The 12247-nt window shown below is 46.5% G+C and overlaps 1 protein-coding gene across 7 annotated transcripts in view; it reads left to right on the top strand.

Annotated features, from left to right (window-relative positions):
- Nucleotides 1–12247, top strand: part of cdh7a (cadherin 7a) — a 355342-nt gene that overhangs the window by 201038 nt on the left and 142057 nt on the right. The window contains exon 1 of one of the 7 annotated variants that reach the window (XM_038808625.1): nucleotides 10613–10752. The exons of the other annotated variants lie outside the window; for them this stretch is intronic. The gene's annotated coding sequence lies outside the window, so the exon portion shown is untranslated. Of the gene's footprint in view, nucleotides 1–10612; nucleotides 10753–12247 lie in introns of those variants that run through there. 7 annotated transcript variants of the gene reach the window in all.

The following is a 12247-nucleotide window of genomic DNA, read 5'->3' as shown; positions in this document are numbered from 1 at the left end:
CGCCTGCTCAGATAATTTGGGTTAAAAGAAAACAAGCTCAGTTTCTGCGTGTTTCGTAACTCAGCATTTTTATTGGCAGCTGAATCCAGGTTTGGCATCTCGCTGCAGTGTTATATTCATCGGGGGAGTGGACAATCCCTTCACTCTGGAAGTTCGACCTCACAGCTCGATAACCCATCAAGAAGCATTTTTTTTTACATAGAATTTACAGCGCAGAAGGAGGCCATTCGGCCCATCGAGTCTGCACCGGCTCTTGGAAAGAGCACCCTACCCAAGGTCAACACCTCCTCCCTATCCCCATAACCCAGTAACCCCACCCAACACGAAGGGCAATTTTGGACACTAAGGGCAATTTACCATGGCCAATCCACCTAACCTGCACAGCTTTGGACTGTGGGATGAAACCGTCATTAAACAGGCATTAAACTGTTGCTGAACACTAGGACTCTCAAGAACATAGAAAAGACCATCGCGTCTTGGCACTGCAGGAGGCCATTCGGCCCATCGAGTCTGCATCGACCCTCCGAAAGAACACTCCACTTTGGTCCACTCCTCCACCCCGCTCTACCCCTGTAACCCAACAACCCCACCCAACCAACACATCGTTTGGCCACTAAGGGGAAATTTATCAATGACAATAAACCTGACCTGCACATTTTTGGACTGTGGGAGGAAACCGGAGCACCCGGAGGAAATGCACGCTTACATGGGGAGAACGTGCAATCTCCACACGGTCACCCAAGGTTGAAAACGAACCTGGGTCCCAGACAGCGAGAGGCAGCAGTGCTAAACACTGCGCCTACATTAGGGCAGCACGGTAGCATGGTGGTTAGCATAAATGCTTCACAGCTCCAGGGTCCCAGGTTTGATTCCCGGCTGGGTCACTGTCTGTGCGGAGTCTGCACATCCTCCCCGTGTGTGCGTGGGTTTCCTCCGGGTGCTCCGGTTTCCTCCCACAGTTCAAAGATGTGCGGGTTAGGTGGATTGGCCAGGCTAAATTGCCCTTAGTGTCCTAAAAAATAAGGTTAATGGGGGTGTTGGGTTACTGGGATAGGTATACGTGGGCTTGAGTAGGGTGATCATTGCTCGGCACAACATCGAGGGCCAAAGGGCCTGTTCTGTGCTGTACTGTTCTAATTCTAATTCTAATATAGAACATAGAACATACAGTGCAGAAGGAGGCCATTCGGCCCATCGCGTCTGCACCGACCCACTTAAGCCCTCACTTCTGCCCTATCCTTATAACCCAATAACCCCTCCTAACCTATTTGGACAGTAAGGGCAATTTATCATAGCCAATCCACCTAACCTGCACATCTTTGGACTGTGGGAGGAACCGGAGCACCCGGAGGAAACCCACGCAGAGACGGGGAGAATGTGCAGACTCCGTACAGCCAGTGACCCAAGCCGGAATTGAACCTGGGACCCTGGCGCTGTGAAGCCACAGTGCTCGCCACTCGTGCGACCTTACCGATCTCGTGTCGCCGTGCCGCTATTATGCAGCAGAGGAAAAGACCATGCAGACCATCGAACTACGGCTGCAAAACCAAAAAAAAAGCCAATGCCGGAAATGCAGGTCAATAATATAAAAGCAAAATGCCGCCGACGCTGGAAATCTGAACTGAAAACAGGAAATGCTGGGTGAAGAAAAAACTCAGCGGGTCTGGCAGCACCTGTGGAGAAGAGACAAGCGGAGCCGAAACGTTAACTTTGTTCCTTGATGCATTATCAATTACTACGAGACGACAGGAGAGAATAATCGAGGCTTTATTAAGCAGAGATGTGTGGCCTCCTGCAGCTGCTCCCAGAATGGGAGCAGCTCTGGTGTGCACACACATTTATACTCCGTCTACTGGGCGGAGCCAGCAGGCAGGGATTTACCCCCGAACCTCTAGTACAGGAGCCTTACCATATTGCATCTACTATACCGTTACTGCATCTACTATACAATCAGTGGTGACTACGACATTCCTCTCCACATAGCTTCTGCTGAGTTTATCCAGCGTTGCCCGTTTTTATTATCAATGCGTCGGATTGGAATCGGAAAGCGAAATGATTGTGTTGTGTGGTGCTTTCTGCCTGTGTTTATCTTTCAGAATCCCATCTTTTGGTCATTTTCATGCTGATCCCAAATCCCGAACACTGCAAGGGTGTGTGTGTGGGGGGGGGGGGGGGGGGGGGGGGGGGGGGAACCGTACGTGTTCCTGACAAGTTAACATCAACACAAAGGTCTGAAGCCACACCACATTCGAAAGCAAAGCTGTAATGCTGGAAGACTCTTCAATCTACCTTTCTTCAAACATATCAGGGCCTTGTCACCATAGGTGGTCCCTGAGCATTATTTCCTGAGGCACTACCACAGAGTAACCTCTAATGAGACTGCGGTAATGCCTGCTTATCATAACAGGAACAGATGAATATTATCTGGTCACCTTCCTTATCAGATTTGCATTCCATGACCTTGGCGTGCCTCTCTTTCCTACTTTTTAAATCTACATTATATTAACCTTTGGGTTTTTGGAATAATTTCCAAAGCGAAGGGTGACATTTGAATTGAAAAAGATCAGGAGGAGTTTGCACATAAGCCTTTGCATATATCAATATTGAGTTAAAGGTACAAAGGTACAAAATATATATTGTGCACATGCCCGGGGAAGGGGGGGGGGGGGGGATTTGAAAGAAAATTATTTTCCCCAGTTCCGTTACCGATTATGTTCCGTATGTCAGAAGCGCTTTCTTCATTTGCGGTTAAAGAACTTTAGCCTCTCACTTCAATCCATCAGACTTACAGCAGAGCACTGATGACTAGTTTGATAATTGGTGACAGGGCTCCTTGTGGTTTTACTCTGCTTAAAGTAAAGGCTGCTTATTGTATCATTGATTTCAGACATTAGTGTCTCAGCCACAAATTCAGGCCATTTGCTTCAACTGGCCAGTGCTGGTGTTTATGTTTCCCACCAGCCTCGTCTCACCCCTCACCATCTCCCCCCATCAACACAATCTTCCATTCTTTCTCCCTCATGTACTTCCTCGTTAGTATAGTGGTTGTATCCGCGCCTGTCATGCGGGAGACCAGGGTTCAATTCCCCAACGGGGAGCTATGCAGTTGTCCAGAACCTTCACCGGCAATGCTTTTATGGTGGCACTGTTGCTTCACAGCCATGATGTGGAGATGCCGGCTTTGGACTGGGGTGAGCACAGTTAGAAGTCTTACAACACCAGGTTAAAGTCCAACAGGTTTGTTTCAAACACGAGCTTTGGGAAGTCCATTCACCTGAGGAAGGAGCAGTGCTCGCAAAGCTCATGTTTGAAACAAACCTGTTGGACTTTAACCTGGTGTTGTAAGACTTCTTGCTTCACAGCGCCAGGGACTCGGGTTTGATTCCCGGCTTGGGTCACTGTGTGCGGAGTTTGCACGTTCACCCTGTGTCTGCGTGGGTTTTCTCCGGGTGCTCCGGATTCCTCCCACAAGGCTGGTTTAGCACAGGGCTTTGAAAGCAGACCAAGGCAGGCCAGCAGCACGGTTCAATTCCCGTACTGGCCTCCCCAAACAGGCGCCGGAAAGTGGCGACTGGCGGCTTTTCACAGTAACTTCATTTGAAGCCTATTTGTGACAATAAGCGATTTTCATTTTTTTTTTCATTTCACAAGTCCCGAAAGACGTGCTTGTTAGGTGAATTGGACTTTCTGAATCCTCCCTCTGTGTACCCGAACAGGCGCTGAAATGTGGCGACGAGGGGCTTTTCACAGTAACCTCATTGCAGTGTTAATGTAAGACTACTTGTGACAATAATAACTATTATTATTATTATTATTACCTAGTTTCCCCAAAATTGATTTACATCTCAGTGATATGATGTGATGGTGAATTCTACATTCTCATCACTCCCATGGGTAAAGAGATTTCTCCAGAATTCCCTGTTGGATTTATTAGCGACTGTCTTATATTTATAACCCTGAATTATGGTCTGCCTCCCGGGCGGGGACGTTTTCTCCACGGACCTTATCGAAGCCTTTCCTAATCTTAAAGTCATTCCTCAGCCTCTTTTCTGGAGGAAGAAGCTTCAGTCTTTCCTGATGGATGCAGCCTCTCAGTTTTGACGTCATCCTTGTAAATCATTCCTCTGCCTTATCCGCTGCTGAAATAACATATTTATAATGCGGGGCCCAGAACTGTACGCAGTACGCCAAGTGTGGTCCAATCCAGGTTCTGTAGGAGTTTAATGTAACTACTTTGTTTTTCAATTCTCTTCCTCTGGAAATGAGTCCCAGTCCTTTAAATGGCCCCATTAATAACAATAATAATCTTTATTGTCACAAGTAGGCATACATTAACACTGCAATGAAGTTACTGTGAAAATCCCCGAGTCGCCACATTCCGGCGCCTGTTCGGGTACACTGAGGGAGAATTCAGAATGTCCAAATTACCTAACAGCATGTCATCCGGGACTTGTGGGAAGAAACCGGAGCACCCGGAGGAAACCCACGCAGACACAGGGAGAACGTGCAGACTCCGCGCAGACCGGGAATCGAATCTCGGACCCTGCCGCGATGAAACAACAGTGCTAACCACTGTGCTACCACCTTGGCTGGTACATCCAGTCATAGAGGTCTACAGCACAGAAAATGCCCTTCAGCCATCGTGTCTGCGCCGGTCAAAAACAACCACCTAACCGTTATAATCCTATTTTCCAGCATCTGGCCCACAGCCTTGAATGCCCTGGGATCGCAAGTGCACATCTAATTACTTTAAATTCTATGAGGGACTCTACCTCCAGTACACTTTCAGGCAGCAAGTTCCAAACTCCCACCACCCTCTGGGTGAAAATGTTTTTCCTCACATCCCCATTAAACTTCCCGCCCTTTACCTTAAATCTATGCCGCCTGGTCATTGATCCCTCCACCAAGCAGAAAGGTTTATTCCTGTCTACTCGATCTATGCCCCTCATAATATTATACATTTTATACAATTTTATACAGTGATTTGCATATCTCTGCTCCTCAATCTGTTTGCTTTTCTACTGTTCGGACTTTTATTTTCCAAGGATTACGTGACCTCCTTATCCTTCTGACCAAAATATACCACAGACGTGTGACTGACTCACCCTCCAGTTGGTTGAGACACATCAACATGTGGGCACTCTGCACTGGTTCGCTGGTTGCACTCGACACTGCCCTCAACAAGTTGTCCTTTCCCACCCCAATCCGTGTTGGGCAAAGTGCACGAAAGACAAAAATGCTGGAAAATCTTAGCAAGTCTGGCAGCATCTGCAGGGAGAGAAAAGAGGTAACTTTTCGAGTCCAATGACTCTTTGTCATAGTCATCGGACTCGAAACGTCAGCTCTTTTGTCTCCCTACAGATGCTGCCAGACTTGCTGAGATTTTCCAGCATTTTCTCTTTCGTTTCAGATTCCAGCATCCGCAGTAATTTGCTTTTATTGGGCAAAGTGCTAACGTCTCAGGAATACTGGTAGCAGTGTCAGAGAGTGAAGAGGCAGGGATCGGAGCACCTCTTCCAGCTGATAAATACCAGTTGAAGCCACGAATTCCGGTTATTTGTGACATTGTCAACATCAAACAGAAGGTTCACTTGCTTGAGTGTTCAGTAATGTGCTTTTACGTTATTCTGATCAGCTGAAAACAATTTGTATGGGCTGCAGGGAATTAATTTCAGCTCACAGTTCAGCTCATTTCTGACCTGCCATATTGGCCACCTAACCAGGGGTCCTGCCAGTCCAATCAGAGCAGGGGTCATGACAGGGCGGATGTGGAGAAGATGTTTCCTCTTGCAGGAGAATCAAGAACCAGGGAGTCACTGCTTAGAAATAAAGGCCATCCATTTAAAACGGAGATGAGGCAAAATGTTTTCTCTCAGAGGGTCGTGAGGTTTCAGAACTCTTCTCCTGAGAAAACGGTGGTCGCAGAGTCTTTGAATATTTTTCAAGCAGAGGTGGATAGATTCTTGGTACGCAAGCATGTGATAGGTTATTGGGGGCTGGAGGGATGCAGATTTGAGGTTGCTATCAAATTGCATTAAATGGCGGAGCAGATTCGAGGGGCTGAATGGCCCACCCCTGTTCCTTGTTACTTGTTTGTATGTTTGTATGAAAGGTTCTCAGGTGAACGTTAACCCTCCTGCTCTGCCTCAGATTGATAGAACCGTTCCTATTCACCTTGGAAATTAGCAGGGAGGGAGCCTTGGTGCGGTGTAGCATTCTGGGTTCTGAATCGGAGCGTTTAGAGTACACAGAGCCAAATTAAGTTTCTTAACCTCAGAATACTGGGTTGGATCCCAATGTTGGGGTATTCACATTCAATGTGAATGGATCAAATAACATATCCACATAAGAAGGTGTCTTCTTGACAAATAACATATCCACATAAGAAGGTGTCTTCTTGCATAGTGAAATTTGCTTTTGAGTAAAAAGCAGTGGAAGTAATGGCTTTCTTTGCTGGTATGTACATGACAGCATTTACCATGGTCCAAGGGTGGAATCTCTCCAGTCGAGAGAGGCAATTAGTTATATATAGCTTGAGGGGCGCCACCCGCATCAGGCGGGGAACCAGGCAAGGAGTTAGACCTCCGTGAATGACAACAGACCATACAGGAATTGAACCCATGCCCCTGTCATCATTCTGCACCACACTGCAGCCTCTAGTCAGGACCTGGGTTCAATTCCCGGCTTGGACCACTGTCTGTGCGGAGTCTGCTTGTTCTCCCCGTGTCTGTGTGGGTTTCCTCTGGGTGCCCTGGTTTTCTTCCATAAGTTCGGAAAAACATGCTTGTTAGGTGAATTGGACATTCTGAATCCTCCCTCAGTGTGGCGACGAGGAGATTTTCACGGTAACTTCATTGCAGTGTGAATGTAAGCCTACTTGTGACACCGATAAAGATAAAGGTTATTATTGGCCAACTGCTTGTCTTTGAATTGTAGTGCCATGGGATTTTTTACATCCACCTGAGAGAGCAGACAACACATTGGTTAATGTCTCATCTGACACCTGCAATAGTGCAACACTCCCTCAGTACTGTACTGTAGTGGCAGCAGAAATGGGTTCAAGTTATAAGAACATAAAATGTGTAAGACAAGACATTAACCAATGTGGTGTCTGCTCTCTCGGGTGGAGGTAAAAGATCTGTTGTGTAATGAATGTGAGAAATTGTCATACTTTATATATTTTTGAAACAATGTTATTAAAACATGGGATAAGATGCATTCAGACAGTATGACTGCTGGAGCTGTGATCAAAGTGTCGTAAAAGTGAAGTGATCATTGTGCAAGTGAAGTGTTCTGCTAATAGGTCTTGAGAACCATTTACTTTTTTACAGATAGCTAGCTAATGGAATATTGTTTACATTTGAAGGACGCCTCGGTAATTTATGAGGGGTGTTGTGTTGATCATAGCTAAACAAGTAAAGGGGCATCTTGGAAAAAGAAACAAAATAATGCTTATGCTTTGGGCACAGATGATGTAATTTATGGGATGAGCCAGGTCTGTCTGAAAAGTAAGTTGGTCCCAGAACTCTCATCTGAGCAGAGGTGTTTCAGTTTGGTACTGGAAGATTGTCTTTCTAAAGATTCTGCACGAGGAAAGCAAGTAAAACCCTGGTCGTTAACTTATATCATGAGTGGTATTCAAAACATATTGATTTGCTTAATTTGAAGATAGAGGCAGGTTTAGGAAGTAAGTTAAGGTTTCCTCTTTTATTTAATAACTGTTGTAACTGGGAACTATAAAGCTATTTCTTTGTTGTTACTTCTGTGTTCTAATTAAAGTTTGTTTTCACATAAAATATACTTATCATAGAATTTACAGTGCAGAAGGAGGCCATTCGGCCCATCGAGTCTGCACCAGCTCTTGGAAAGAGCACCCTACCCAAGGTCAACACCTCCACCCTATCCCCATAACCCAGTAACCCCACCCAACACTAAGGGCAATTTTGGACACTAAGGGCAATTTATCATGGACAATCCACCTAACCTGCACATCACGGGGAGATGTGCAGACTCCCACAGACAGTGACCCAAGGCGGAATCGAACCTGGGACCCTGGGAGCTGTGAAGCAACTGTGCTATCCACAATGCTATCGTGCTGCCCAGTGTTATGGACCAGTGTTATCACTCCTGCAGTATAGAAACATTTCCTCCCAGTTTTATAAATTGAAAAATAGTTGGGTTCTTATCTGGGATCCAAACATAAGGCACAATTTCAAAGATAAGCAGTTGGCTAGATGTCTGCAGTGGGGTGCAGAATAATGCCAAGGGTATGGGTTTGATGCCTGTGGTAATTCAAGGGAGACTGTCCCAGTGCCTTGCTCCATACCTGAATTGAATTAACTGACCGCCCTGCCCCCTTCCAAATGATTGGGTTGACCCCCGAACAGCAAAGATAATTGATTGTGCGAATCAATTCAAAGGAATTTTCATCGATCTCCTGCTGAAATTTAATTGGGAGATGAGGAGAATTCCGTGGAAATGAAGAACCATGGTGAAGTTGTTAGGTCAAGGGGAGGCAGGCAAAAGCTTGAAAAGAGGACACAATTGGTTACCGGCAGATGAAGTTCACCAGGGATGAATACAATGGCCTAAGTCCGCTGTCGGGCATGTTTAGCGGGGTGTTTCTCAGCAGCTGCAGCGCCAAGAAGCAAACCCGCTATTCAACTGCACTGTGCCGTTTTTTTGTGACCTCGGAGAGTTTCTCTCTGCCGAGGCAGCACAGGGCTGGTTTAGCACAGTGGGCTAAACAGCTGGCTTGTAATGCAGAACAAGGCCAGCAGCGCGGGTTCAATTCCCGTACCGGCCTCCCCGAACAGGCGCCGGAATGTGGTGACTAGGGGCTTTTCACAGCAACTTCATTTGAAGCCTGCTTCTGACAATAAGCGATTTTCATTTCATTTCATTTCACTTGGAGTGATGTCCTGTTGGCGAGATTAGCTCATCAGCAGGAACGCCTGTCTGCAACTCGTGGCATCATTTTGATCAACAGCTCCGATTGCCCCCCCCAACAACCTTCAAGCCCCTCCATTTTATCGCCCCCCCCCCCCCCCCCCATTCCCACCCCAGCCTTCTCCAGGCCCCTGGAACCTCCACTCACCCCCTCCTCCAAGTGGCAAAGCTCCCCCCCCCCCAGGCCTGCCCCCTGGCAGTGCCAACCCAATTTGGGGCTCTCGCGCATTTTGCCCAGCTCCACACCGGACGCAATGGTGTCGCTGAATCGCACCCAACATGTTGATCCATTCGGCAAAGGTATGTGTCAGATGTTTTCCAGAGAAATAATTTTGACTTTTTAAAGCGTGAAACAAGCTTATATTAACTTATCTGTATGATACATTTGCCCCATTTTCAATGAGGTTTGTATACCTTGAAACCATAACCTACGCTGCCACTTCAGTGCGGTACTGAGGGAGCGTTGCAGTATTGAAGGATGGCACATTAACCGATGTGCTGTCTGCTCTCTCCGGAAGATGTGAAAGATCCCACAGCATTATTTCATAGGGAAGCAGGATGGTCTCCCCCATTGTCCGAACCAGTATTTATCCTTCAACTAACAGACACTAAAACAGATGGTATGGTTGTTATCACATTGTTTGTGGGAGCTTTACTTTTCTAAATTAGCTGCTGTGTTTCCTACATTACAATAGCGACTACGCTTCAATAAGTATTTTGTCAAGGATGAGTATTAATGAGTTGGGGGGGGGGGCAATGTTGCGAAAGGCACTATATGAATGTAAGCTTTCTCTTTCTTCAATGGGTGAGTGAGTCGTGATGGTCGATTTTATCTTATCACTCAAAGCCAAAATTGTTCACAATGGATTGTGGAGAACTTGCCAAAAGTACAGTTGACAGCAGCCTTGTGCAATGATCCCCTCATAGTCTTAACGTTGAAAAACAAAGTTTACTTCTGTGAAATGCAATGCAATTCAGCACTACAGCATCTGTGCAATGGTTTAATAAAACCAAAAGATATTTTTTACTCAAGGTTCAAAGCAACACATTTTGAAATGAAATGAAATGAAAATCGCTTATTGTCACGAGTAGGCTTCAATGAAGTTTCTGTGAAAAGTCCCTAGTCGCCACATTCCGGCGCCTGTCCGAGGAGGCTGATACGGGAATTGAACCGTGCTGCTGGACTGCTGGGTCTGCTTTAAAAGCCAGTGATTTAGCCCAGTGAGCTAAATCAGCCCCTTCGAGGGAAACCTCCACGAGGTAAATAAAAACAGAGAATGCTGGGGGAAAGCTCAGTGGGTCTGGCAGCACCTTTGGAGAGAGAAGACAGAGATAACGTTTCGAGACCGTATGACTCTTCTTCAGGGGCTTTTCCTTCTTCAAAGAAGTGTCCTACAGACTGGAAACTCAGCTGAAATATTCCCTGCTGCTGGCGGGACTTCCTGGTCCCGCCGATGGCAACCCCCCCCCCCCGCAGTGCATTCCATGGCGGTGGAGGATACGGGGCATGCAAAACCCCGTGACATCGGATGATGTTGCCGTCAGCCAATGGTGGGCCACTTCCACTGCTGGAGGTGAGGGGGGCAGAAAATTCCGCCTGACTGTTTCTCTCTGTGCAGGCGCTGTCAGGCCTGCTGGGCTTTTCCCAGCATTTTCTGTTTTTATTCCAGACTTCCAGCATCCGCAGTGTTGTGCTTTCACTGCAATAGATAAAGGCTGGTGGAAAAAGAGAGGCCCTTTGGCGTGCCACTGCAGTGTGGCAAACCTCGGCATGTCGCATTGGCAAAAGACCAAGAAGCCGAGGTGAGAATTTGCCTTTCCGAAACTGCTGGGATGCGAAACGCTCCGTCGGGAACAGATGGCAGAAGCTGATTTAATGAACAATTTAAGAGGGAGGTAGACAGATAACTGAGAATGAGGAACTTACAGGGGCATGTACAAATAAGGGGGAGTATGTGGTGTGCACAACCTGCTCTGTCAAAGACCCAGCATCGGCAGAAGAAACCAAAGAGCTTTCTTCCGTGCTGTAAGTTCTGTTGGACTTTAACCTGTTGTTGTAAGACTTCTTACTGTAAGTCTCTGTGACTCTGGTCTATGATATATAAGTCAATACACTGAATCTTCTTTACTTTGTGGTTCCTTTGGAGTTTTTGCTTGTTAGGATTACTACAAGGTATCTATTGATTTTGCTGTCCATAGCCCGGTGAATTTTAACAGTTGCTAGGTTTATTGCAATAACTTTCAGACATCATTGAATTAGAGGTTGATATGTTTGCTCATATCTAAACCATTTAGTTCGTAACTTTAAAGATAATTTTGAAAAATAAAATGTTCCAGAGTGGCTGATATACCAATATATGACAGTGGCATGGTAGCAAAGTGTTTAGCACCGTTGCTTCACAGCGCCAGGGTCCCAGGTTCGTTTCCCGGCTTGGGGTCACTGTCTGTGTGGAGTCTGCACGTTCTGCTTGTGTCTCCATTGGTTTCCTCCGGGTGCTCCGGTTTCCTCCCACAAGTCCCGAAAGACGTGCTGTTAGGTGAATTGGACATTCTGAATTCTCCCTCTGTGTACCCGAACAGGCGCCAGAGTGTGGCGACGAGGGGGTTTTCACAGTAACTTCATTGCAGTGTTAATGTAAGCCTACTTGTGACAATAAAGATTATTATTATACTGGCATATGCCATCAACATGAGGGGGTGTGTCCCTGTACATTATGTGAACCTCTTGCATGTCTGAGGGTCCAAGAGGATATATTGGTGGTAGTTGAGCAGTTTGACCAGAGCCACCAGCCTCTTCTTCAGCGTCGCAATAACTGTCCTGCGCCATGTTCCTCTACCAGGGGATCTTTCACACATGCAAATGGGAGGAAAAGATAATATTAAAAATCTTTGAATATATTGACATTTAACAGTCATGGAAATCACTCAATTAGTAGCTGCTAATAAGCCAAGCATAGGGAATTGGGTAAATACTCAAAAGGAGGAAAATTTGCAGGGCTATACGGAAAGAGCAGGGGAGAGGGACTAAATGGGTAGCTCGCTCAAAGGCCTAGCATCGACGTGCTGGGCCGAATGGCCTTCTTTTGTGCTTTATGATTCCATAAATTCATGGGTGAGGTGTGGAATATACCATTCCTCAATTATCTACATTCTTTCTTGGGAATGAACAGGAAACAAAGAACAATACAGCACAGGAACAGGCCCTTCGGCCCTCCAAGCCTGTACTGGTCATAATACCACCCTTGGCCAAAGCCCTCAGTATTTCCAAGTGCCGTATCCCTATATACCCGTCCTATCC

Source organism: Scyliorhinus canicula, chromosome 10, assembly GCF_902713615.1.
Source record: "Scyliorhinus canicula chromosome 10, sScyCan1.1, whole genome shotgun sequence".
NCBI classification, from domain to species: domain Eukaryota; kingdom Metazoa; phylum Chordata; class Chondrichthyes; order Carcharhiniformes; family Scyliorhinidae; genus Scyliorhinus; species Scyliorhinus canicula.
This window is presented reverse-complemented; position numbering and strand designations above follow the sequence as displayed.